This window comes from Charadrius vociferus, unplaced genomic scaffold (genome assembly GCF_000708025.1).
Source record: "Charadrius vociferus isolate BGI_N301 unplaced genomic scaffold, ASM70802v2 scaffold561, whole genome shotgun sequence".
NCBI classification, from domain to species: Eukaryota; Metazoa; Chordata; class Aves; order Charadriiformes; family Charadriidae; genus Charadrius; species Charadrius vociferus.
Window position 1 is genome coordinate 544,430 of NW_009646848.1, and position 9,445 is coordinate 553,874.

A 9,445-nucleotide genomic window follows, 5' to 3' on the forward strand; every position below is an offset into this window, starting at 1 on the left:
CTCCCCCCCTCCCGCGGTTGCGGACAATTAGAGGGAAGTTCGTAGGAACGCGCAGAGGAACGAGCGTGCCCCGGGGAGCCGGGGGCAGCCCCGGGCTGGGCAGCCCGGTAGAAACCACGTGCTTGAAAACGATGTTACTGTGGGCCAGGAAAGGTGGAGACATGCTTAGGGCACAGAGTGTAAGGGATCCATTGGGGCCAGTATCGCCGTTTTGGGCCTCGATCATACTTGGGGGTGCACCAATAGAGATGCCCCCTCTGAACATGAAGAGCATTCGTGCAAACGTAGAGGAATTAGCACACCAGGTTCTGGGCTTATTCGGCATCTGTACAAACCTCGTGGGCTGTAGGCTACTTCTGGCAAAATCATCTGCAGCTTCCAGTGATGTAAAATCAGACCAGCACCTTGTCAGTCATTTCGAGCGTAGATAACTCCAGGGAAAGCGTTAAATTCTGCCAGCCTGCCCCTGCGAGCCATCAACGCCGCCTCCCCAGCGCCGCCCCGCGCACCTTTTGCGCCGTCCCCGCCTCGGGCGGCGTCTTCCCGGCCCTTCCTGAACTTTCCTTGCCTTTCTCTCCTCCCCGCTTTCCCGACGGGCCCCGGGCGCTGGGCGGGCGGGCTGCCGCCTCGCCCGTATCGACCAGCCGCTTGCAGCAGCCGGTTCTCCGTGCCCCGCGGCTCCGAGAAGGAGCCGGGGCTGCGCAATCGCGGCCGGATCGTGCAAACATCCCCCCCCCGCCCCCCTTCCCGCCCCGAGCGGCGGAGGAGAGGGATGGCTGCTTGCCGTGCGCCTCCTGCTTTTGCGTCTTCAGGCTGGTGTTAGTTAGAGCCTTCGGTAACAAAACCGGTCACTGAAGGTGAAAGAAAAGAGGGACACAGGCTGGTGTGGGGTCTGCGCAGTGCAGACCTCTCAGTTCAGAAAGGACCTCTGGAAAGGCTACAGAAGGTTTGGCAGCAATACGTGAGATTGCTCTGTGAGTATACACGTTGCATCTGTCCCGACTCTGCATGCAGCCTGGAGTTGTTCTGTGGCGGTATAAAGCTGCATCCAGCAGCCTTAGGATGGCTCTGCCAATGCCAAAGGAAAGTAGTAGCAAAAGAGCCTAAATAAAGAACCTGTAGTTACTTCAGCAGGTGGGTATAAACTACAAAATCTGCAGGTTTCCCCTGAAAAAGAGCATACTTTTCAACCCCAAGCAAACATACGCTTTAGCACACTTCCAAACTAAGTAGGGGAAAGGGTTAGGGGAGGCACAGCAAAAACATGGGAGATGCTTTTTGATCTGCCCCTTGACTAATGAGTCTGTATGGTACTGAATTTACATTTTTCCAGTCAGCACTAACAAGTTCTCTGCACTCCCAATCCATTGGGTCTGACTTCTCTTTTCACCTAGATTTCCTAATAACAAACCAACTATATGTTGCTTTGAAATAAGTGTTTGCTGGTCATCTACCGTATGTTTGGCAATGAACTTTCTGTTTGGGACTAGTACTTTTTCAGTTGTATGTTGTATACTTCAAAATCTAGCATTTAAAAGTTGCAGTATGTAGAAATGGTGCCAAATTAGCTACAACTGCCAAACATGCTAGAACCAAGTTTAGGAAAGTGATAAGTAGTAAAAAGGAAAGAAGACCTTTTAGTGGAGATCTCTTACAGGTGTTATATATCTCATATATTTTCAGCCATTCCCCTGTTTTCAGTATAGCAGTGCAAACTTGTACATAAGTAATTTAAACCCAGCGCTGCAGGCTATGTCCTTTAGTAGCTTTTCAAAGATTACTTAGACATTTTTTAAGGGCCTTCCTTAGGGTGCAAGAGACAAAAGCTGAAAGGGGGCTGTATGTGGAGTGCTTTATGGAAAAGGGGGCAGAGACAGTGGAAAAAAGGCAGTGAGTGGTTTGGGTGATGTCAATGCTGTAATGCTTTTGCTAGGGTATGTATGGGTGGAAGGCAAGTCGGAAGAGTCTGTCTTTTAAGCCTTATTTTAAGCCTATTTTAAGGCATGTTTATAGTACCACAGCATTGGAAAGGAGCCTTAATGTCATGTCAGGCCTGATTTCAGAAGATACACGGTAGAGACAATTTTGAAACTAAAGACAAAACTAAGCAAGGTGGGGATAATACGAAGGAAAGATTTCAGAACTTGATGGGTATACTTAGGAGAGGTGAAAATTAAAATTTTGGCAATAGCTTTCAGGCAGAGCGAAAGACAAGTGAGACGATTGCCTAAAATAACAGAGAATAGCCTGGGCAGTAAAATGTTCTGAAAAGCAACTAATTGTAGCAAGAGTCTGGTACAGCCTCCCAGGATGTCTCTCAGCCTATCTAAAGCTGGTCTGCAATGTGCAAGATCTATGGATAGGTTTATATAAAGATGTTCTTGAGATAACAAGGTTTGGACATAAAACATAAAAGATGGTTTAGGGCAGCACAGCTCAGCTGTAGCTTTATTGGCAGGTGCTGGACAGGTAAGGGTAGGACTCGGGGTGGCCTGGCCCATCAAGAAGGAAGGACCTTCAGGGTGCTGTCAAACGGCTGACTTCCAGGGTAATGTCATGGCTCAAATCACTGCACTGTATAGGTTGACCAAAGCCCTGCCATGCCGGGTTGTGGCCTGGAGGCTCCCTTCCACAGTTGTGTGCATCAAGCTGGCAGCGGAGACTTACATGAATGGTATAAGAAGTGAGAAATGCAGGTCTGTACAAGCTCAAAGACGACAATACAAGATAACAACAAAACAGAATAACCAAAAAGGGAGGAACCCTGAATATTCATTTGCAGTTGGAACACAGAACTGAACCCAAGCTTATCACAAGCACTGGGTACACACTTGATTGGCTTGAAAGGGCTGAGCACGGGGCATAAGAAAGGAATAAAGACAAGAACCCACACACTCTGTGTTGACTCGGACTCACTGCCAGCTGACAGGTGGACCGACAGCCCAGCCATCGGCAGGGACGCCTCCAATGCCAACTGCCAGGGGAGACACGATTTGACCCAGTGCAGCTCCAGTGTGGTGAGGGCATTCCTAGGGAAACTAATACCGGAGGGATAGATCACAGGACATGGGCGAGAGCAATAATTTTTGCACCCATGTTATTTGAAATAAGGCCCTGAAATAGCAGTAAATATCTATCTAGCTGCAGTAAGAAAGAACTAAGTAAACTTCTTACTTTTTTTTTACTTGGCATACATTTCTTCTGAATGATTGCTTGGTTAGTCTCAGAATCTGAAAGAAACATCTGAAAGATCTGAAACTAACAAAGAAGTTAGTGTGTTACACTTATACTGAGTTGGAAAAGAATATGATTTGAGAGATCAGGGGTAGCTTGTAATACTTCTCCTTGTTGCATTATAAAATATAATGCTGCATGATAAGGAGGAAGTAATGTTCAGTTTATCTGAATTGCACATTTTTTTTTGCAATAAGCAGTGCTACCCTCATGAGACCCCACCTGGAGTACTGCATCCAGCTCTGGAGTCCTCAACGTAAGTACATGGACCTGCTGGAGCGTGTCCAGAGGAGAGCCATCAGGATGATCCAAGGGCTGGAGCACCTCTTCTATGGGGAGAGGCTGAGAGAGTCGGGCCTGTTCAGACTGGAGAAGAGAAGGCTCCAGGGAGATCTTGTTGCGGCCTTCCAGTACCTAAAGGGGGCCTACAGGAGAGCTGGGGAAGGACTTTTTACTAGGGCATGTAGTGATAGGATGAGGGGGAATGGCTTTAAACTGGAAGAGGGCAGGTTTAGATTAAACATTAGGGAGAAGTTTTTCACTTGAAGGGTGGTAAGGCACTGGAACAGGTTGCCCAGAGAGGTTGTTGAGGCCCCATCCCTGGAGGTGTTCAAGGCCAGGCTGGACGTGGCCTTGGGCAACCTGGTCTAGTGGGAGGTGTCCCTGTGTATGGCAGGGGGGTTGGAACTCAATGATCTTCAAGGTCCTTTCCAACCTAAACCATTCTATGATTCTAAAGTCTACAGTAGGGCACAAACCTTCGTCAGTGTAACAGTTCGTGTGACACATCTGTGATAGGCCATTAAGGATGTCAGCTGCTGCCCATGACCTGAGTTACACCCTGCCTGTTCTTCATTCTTGGCTTCAGTGATCTGTCCCAGTCTCTCTGCTTTCTCTTGCTCCCCAGCAGTATATAGCAGAACAAGTCCTGCGCTGTCCTTTTAGTTTAGAAGAGATAAAGTTGTTGGTTTTCCTTTACCACATCAGCGCAGACTATAGTATATTGGCATGGTCCACATGCAAAGAGCATTAGACCTCTTCGCTATTCCCTTTCAAATGAAAACAGTGGTGTTACACTCATCCACTGCTTTAAAACCTAGCAACATTTAAAGGGAAGAGGTCTGAGCTGTTATATAGAAGGCATGCAAATGAGACACAATCCCTCCAGCGCAGGATTGGAAAACGGCTTGTATCTGCAGTTCTTGCAGATTTCTGAGCTGCTCTTCTCCCTGTTCACCGACAGATGTCAACACTTCTCTGAAACTACAGGCCATAGGACTTGCATTTCGGTAAGTTCTCAGTTTTTAAAAATTATTTTTCATAAGGTTATGATTTCTTCTCCTGTATTCTGCGCATTACTTTCTATTATTTGGTAATTTTATTTATGTGATATGTGCTGTCCTTTTTAGGTCACAGTCTTTAAAAGACTAAACAGCACTTTGTTGTATAGACATCTTTTCTGATTCAGTGTATCCCTATACTGATCATAGCCCATAAGCCTGCTTTCAGTTCATAGGAAGTTAGTAAAATTCATTTTAATTAAGTTGTTAATTACCTTTCCAAATGCAAAATGATTTTAAAATACCCAGACAGATGTCATCAGCTGCTTTCACTTTGTTCTTTCCTTGCCTTACCTTAAAAGCAATTAAGATTTGTTGGACAGATGTATGGTTAAACATTCAGGTTTTTTATTTCTTTGCACCCTGTTAGCCAGTGAGTATACCCTTATGTGTGTATGTTAATACCACCAGAAAGGATAGGCAATTCCTATCTTTGTTTCCTTAAAACAGAGCAGCATTTTATTAAGCTTGGAAATTGTAGTGCTTTGTAATCTATGGCTGTGAAGTGCTGTATGAAAATAACGCCAGTAACAGTAATTACAGATGGTAATTGCCTGATTGATTCTGCTGGACTTTTACTAAAAGTGTTTGTGTTTGGTTTTTTTTTTAGTTTTTATCGGGTTTCAGTCTATTTTCTAATAACTCTTAACACTGTAATTGTAAAAAAAAAAAGTGTATAAATACAGTAACTTCCTTTGGTAATCGCTTTCTTGACCTAAAGTGGCTTTGATAATCTGATTCTGTCAATCTGTATGGATTACATTTTTTCCCCACCTGGCTTTATCAACAGCCACCTTTGGAAGGTATGCACTATTGGAGCTTTTTGTGATGTTGCTGTTGGTGGATCTAGCTTTTATTTGTAATTTTGGAGTTGTCATTAATTTTGCAACCTAATCTACTTATTTTCTGTCTTTATTTCCTTTTGATGTATTTAGCTTTGTTTCTTTGACTTTCGTTATGTAACATTAGATAGGCTTTTTTTATGTATTTTTTCCAACTTTGTCTTTCCCATATAAGCTTTCTTGCCTGCTTCCCACTGGATCCCACTTCTCCAGCTGCATCACAGGAAGTTCAGCTTGGGCGTTAGGAAAAGGTTCTTCACTGAGAGGGTAGTCGGTCACTGGAACAAACTCCCCCAGGGAAGTGGTCACAGCAGCAAGCCTGTCAAAGTTCGAGGAGCATTTGAACAACTCTCTTGGTCATATAGTTTAGTTTTAGGTCCTCCTGTGAGGAGCAGGGAGTTCGATTTGATGATCCTTATGGGTCCCTTCCAACTCTAAATATTCTATGATTCTGAGATCTCCACTAGGTGCCTTCGTTTACCATAGTTTTGAGCAGTTCTTTAAAAAAAAGTTGTTGTCCAAGTTTAAGTGTTGTATTCTCTTTTGCATGCAATCCATTGCACCTGAATTTATTGCTGCGTCTTACCACCCTTCTTGCACATTGCTTGATTTTAAATTTCATGGGTTTCTGCTTTAGCACACCCCACCTTATGCATTCACAGGTGTTGAAAAGGGTGGAGAAGCATGCAGAACATACCTGAGATATTCATTCCTGAGAGTCATTGTCTCCATCTTCAGTTTAACACAAATTTGAGCCCATTCTCAAGTGGTTCAGCCTCCCAGCTATCCTGGATGCTGTTCATATGTGAGCACACACTGGCTGAGACCAAGTTCCTGATCCTCCAGCAGGGCAGAGCCTGAGCACATTACTGCCGTAATGTCAGCCCAGGTTCTCACTTGTATGCTTAAGCCAGCTCTACAGCCCACTTACTCTTGCAGTGTAGACAGTGGCTTTCTTTATAAGAACATGCCATAGTACTACTTTGAAGTACACTTGCAGTTTTAATGTATGTTAAATTTGCATTTGTGCTACATAGCACACGAGTCATAGAATCACGGAATCAGAATGGTTTGGGTTGGACGGGACCTTCAGTGATCACCTAGTCCAACCCTCCTGCCCTGCTGGGACATCTTTAAGCAGGTAAGGTTACTCAAAGCCCTGTCCAACCTGACTTTGAACATTTCCACTGATGGGGCATCCACAGTTTCTCTAGGTAATGCATTCCCGGTGTCTCACTACCCTTATTGTAAAAAAAAAAAAATAAAATCCTTCCTTATATCCAATCTCAATCTACCCTCTTCAGTTTAAAAGCTTGTTGGTAATGAACAGACGTAATGAATATAAGTGCTTTTGTCACTTCAGCAAATGCTGAACATCAGCATTCCTCTCCTTGTTCATTTTGTTGATAAACATGTTAAGAAGCAAGAGCCCACTGATTCTTTACTGCCTACGGACTTCGCAGCATACTTGGTGCTTGGTTACTGTGGGGACAGCTAGACTGTATATCTGAAAGACAGGAAAGACTGAGAACCCCAAGGGTCCCCCACATTTAGGAAGAGCAGCCAAATCCCTAGGAATTCTTTCTCACTCAGTTAAGCTGCCTGTGTTCTTAACAAGTGATCCACTCCAGTGGCTATCCTGTGCATTTTGTCCTGCTCATCTCAGATATTGCACAGTCCCATACTTTTTACTCGTGGAGATCCTCGCAGGCTTTACGGGGACATTTAAAGGCTCCTCCCAGAGTGACTGAGCACTTGACACACAAAGTGTATTCCCTTATTCACCCTTAGAGCCCCCAAGTCGCCGTCTCCCAGAGATATTCTTCCTGAGTGGACCAAGGGATATTCCTTTGTAACACATCCCTTTTGCCTCAGCGTGATGGCTTCTGGACCACAGATGATGGAATTTTAAGTCTGCTTTTAATGAAGCCTTGATACCTTCCCATCGTGTTTTTGTCCCTTTTCCAGAGATAGAAGAAAGGCTAGGAGAGAGTTACTCACCTGACAGCATTTATGAATGTATGCTCCAATACCTACTCTGAATATTCTCAACTCTAAGGGGGGTGGGAACTGTCTGGAGCTGGGAGGTGGAAGGGGCAGGAGGTAAGACAAGAAATTGAGAGCCTTTGACTTTTCCCAGACACTGTCATGGAGAATTTGCACTTCCATGTTAAGAAGGGAGGCAGCTAGGAGCCAAGATCTTCCTTTTACCACTTCATATGCCCAGAACTAGTTGTTGTTTTCCTCTTAGTTGGCATGACAGACATATAGCTCAGTCTTCTGCAGCTTCCTGCAAGTCTTGTTAGACATAGGTGTTCTTTGTGCCTGCTCTGTCTTCTCCCTTCTCTCTCTAGAAAGAGGAGTTTGCCTGTAGTTATGTCTGCTCTGGGTCTAATGAATACACTTCCTTCTCTCCACACTGAAATGGTTAATACAATGGTAAGGGAGAAATTGTGATTACATAGAAATTGGGAATTCTGTTATATGGTGATAATTGCATTCAGTGAAGAGTTAAAATCCTTCCTGAGACAGCCACTCCTTTTTCTGGGTAAGTGCTGGGAAGCCCCCGTACTTCCATGGAACCCGTTAAATTCCTTATGTTAGCTTCCAAATCCTGTGATAATAAGGGTGGGGGTTAAGAAATAAAGGGGGGTCCTGAGACAGCCACTGCTTTTTCTGGGTAAGTGCTGGGAAGCCCCCGTACTTCCATGGAACCTGTTAAATTCCTTATGTTAGCTTCCAAATCCTGTGATAAGAAGGGTGGGGGTTAAGAAATAAAGGGGGGTCCTGAGACAGCCACTGCTTTTTCTGGGTAAGTGCTGGGAAGCCCCCGTACTTCCATGGAACCTGTTAAATTCCTTATGTTAGCTTCCAAATCCTGTGATAATAAGGGTGGGGGTTAAGAAATAAAGGTTGGTTTTTTACTGAATTTACGTCAAACCTAGTCCTGTAGGGTAGTCCTCAGGTAGAGTACAAGTTGTTGAAACTATCCACCTGATTTTCCTCTCCCTTACACCATGGTCAGTGTATCAGTAGATAGGTACATACACTGGTACATTAGTATCAAATCCACAGAAGCCACCAGAAAAAAACTTTAGTATTTTCCTCAGCTGTGTCACTACCTTGTTGCATGATTCCTGGCAAATGACCTAAACCACTGAGATCTCATATTTGCCACTAAATGTAGGGCTTATTCAAACCCAGGGAAACAAAGCTGGGATTCAGACTAAGCCAGCAAACAAGCACTAAATTACTGGGCAATGTAGTTTTTATCCTACGTTAATCAGCAACATCAACTCAGAAATCATATGTAAAACAACAGTGGAGTCTCACAAGAGTTTGGGTCAAAAACAGGAGCTTCCAGGGAGGTCCAGAGGATAAGCAATGGGAATGATACTGTCATTCTTGATCAGATTTCGGTTTCTGAGCACCCTGGGGCTTGCGACAAATAAATACAAATCAGGAATGCTGCTTCTCCAGGATTTCTCAGTTTCCCTGTGTCTGCATGCCAAGGATTTGCTCTCAGGGTAGCCAAGTATGAAATGCATGCGAAGACCAGAGAACGCTGCTCCAGTGTTGGCACGTGATGTTGCCAGGGAAAGTGCCAGGCCCACCCCAAAGCAGCTCCTTCCCTTGCTGTAGGCGTTGTGCTCCAAGTCAGCCTTGTGAATCCTGGATGACAGGAACTGGGTGGGACTAGGTCATACTTTTTACCTCAAAACCTTCCTGGTTGCACAGTCACAGCAGCTGCAGCTCAGCAGAAGATTTTGTAAAACTTTCAAGCTCGGGGAAGCCTAGCGCGTGTCACCCGTAGACCTCAGAGGGCTTGGCAGTTGCGGTCAGTATCACTTTCCTTACTTCATAGATGGGAAAACAGGTAAAACAAAGCTACAGAAAAGGGAAATTATTTCCTTGGGATTACGCGGCAGTTTGGATCAGGGAACTAGGGCACTAATCACCTGTGCCCAGACCCGCTTTCCTAGGTACTAAGTGACTTAAACTGACAGTTATTCCAGGGGAGCTGGTTGT